Raw genomic sequence first — 2,402 nt, forward strand, 5'->3', positions numbered from 1 at the left:
GACATTGTAATAAACTGAACTTATTGAAAGTGTGCAGTTTGATAAGTTCTCACACCTGGTGAATCTGCTCACCACAGTCATAATAGTGAACATGTCCATTACCCTTCAAAGTTTCATCATGTCCCTCCCCAAAGCCTTGTCCTCAGAAACCCACCAATCTGCTTTTGGTTTGCATTTTGTAGAGTTTTATATGAACCGAATCATGTCCTATGCCATTTGGGGGGATCTAGATTCTTTCACTATGCATAATTACTTTGAGAGTCATATATTCTGTTTCCTGTATTAATTGTTCATTCTTTGTAATGTTGAATATCTTGTGTGAATACGTGTACATATTACAATTTATCCACTTACTTGTTGAAGACATTTGGGTTGTTTCAGTGTTGGGATATTACAAATAAAGCTGCTATGGATGTTCATGTACAAACCTTTGTATAAATGCAGGATGTCTTTTTTCTTGGGAAAATATCCAGGATTCTAACGTCTGGATCATACAGGAGATGTGTGTTTAGCTCTTTAAGAAACTGCCAAACTGTTTTCCAAAATTGTACCATTGTACATTCCTGCCTTGGTGTGTGCATATTGCAATTCCGCCTGATTGGTGCCAGAATTAGGTATGGTCCATCTTGTAGTTTTAACCATTCTAATAAATATGTAGGGACATAACATCACAGTTTTCATTTGCATTTCCGAATGGCAAATAATCTGGAGGATCTTTTTAGGTGTACTTATCATCTGTATCTTCTCTTTTATAACATAACTATCAATCTTTTGAGAATATTTCAGTTATTTGTTGCTGTTGAGTTTTAAGAGCACTATACATTAGGGATAAAAGCCCTTTCTCAGACCTGTATCTTGAGAATTTTTTTTCAGTCCGTGGCATATCTTTTAATTCTTCAAAGAATATTACTGAGAAAAGCAGAAGTTTTTAATTTTACTAAAGTCCCTTTTCACATTGCTGCTGTCATTTCTGAGAACGTGTTGCCAAACTCAATGTCATGAAACTTTCTTCTATGTCTTTCTATACAAATTTTATAGTTTCAAATTTTCTACATTGAAATCTGTGACCTGTTTTGAGTTAATGTATGAGTTACATACTGAAGTTCTTTTTTGCAGATGAATATTTGTTTTAGCAGCATTTGATGAAAAGATTACTCTATCATCTACTGCACTGCTTTTATTCCTTTGTCAACAATCTGTTGTTCATATCTGCATGGATTTACTTCCAGGCTCTCTAGGCCACTTATCTATTTGTGTATTCTTACATCACCACCACAGTATTTTGAATAATTTTATAATTTTTATTAAACATTTTGAAGTTTCATAACAAATTGTATAATTTTTATAATAGTTTCATAATAAATTTTGAATTCATGGAGTGACAGTCCTTTAACTTTATTCTTCTTTTTCAAAGTTGTTTTGGCTGATCTGAGTCACTGTATTTCTCATATTAAGTTTTTAATTAGCTTATCAATTTCTACAAAAACCCATTTGGAAGATTGATTGTGATTGCGTTGAATATATAGATCAATTTGAAAAGAATTGAAATCCTTAAAAATTCTGATTCGTCTGATTCCTGAGCTAAGGATATCTCTCCATATATTCAGGTAGTCTTTAGTTTTTCTCAGCAATGTTCTGTACTTTTCTCTGTATTGATATTTTACATATTTTGTTAGATTAGCATTATTTATTTCATACTTTTGATGCTGCTATAGATGATATTGTCATCATTTGTAATTTTAACTGAGTAGGATGTCTTTTCCTGTGTCTGGCCTGGTAACTTTCTAACCATGATAAACTGAGACAAACCTAGAGCTTACTGTGCTTGTTTTCCATTTCTCAGGAGTCAGTATCCTTTATTACTTGACACCCAGGGTTTTGAAAATTATTAGTTTATATACATCACGTGCCTGTTTTTATTTGTTTGTTTTAGACTGGAAGATAAATCCAGTCCTTATTACTCCATCTTGGCTATAAGCAAAATCCAAGGTAAGTATTTTGTAATTAGGTACTTAAGCTTCTCTTTCTGTTAATGATATCACTGAACAAAGATAGGCTGAGCTGGAAGGTGCCTGAAAAAAATTGTAGTCCAAGACTAAAAGATGAATTTCTTGGCTTTTTGTCTGGTACAGTTTCTATTTCAAAGTTGATGACAGAGCTGTCTTCCTTAGCCAAGCTGACAGTGCCTATGAGTCATTGACCATTCACCCTACTATTTCTGTCTTCAATCTTTACAGACACTAGTGTATTTTTTTTCTTAAACCTGAGATTCAGAGGCAATTGCCCTGATTTAATCTATCCTGAGATGTCTCTTTTCATTAATTTATGTACTCCCTAATCCTAACTATATAGGTGTTCCCATTCTTTTTTTTTTTTTCGTCGAGACAGAGTTCTACCCTGTG

This window comes from Otolemur garnettii, unplaced genomic scaffold (genome assembly GCF_000181295.1).
Source record: "Otolemur garnettii isolate 467f Iridium unplaced genomic scaffold, OtoGar3 scaffold00299, whole genome shotgun sequence".
In the NCBI taxonomy this organism is placed as follows: Eukaryota; Metazoa; Chordata; class Mammalia; order Primates; family Galagidae; genus Otolemur; species Otolemur garnettii.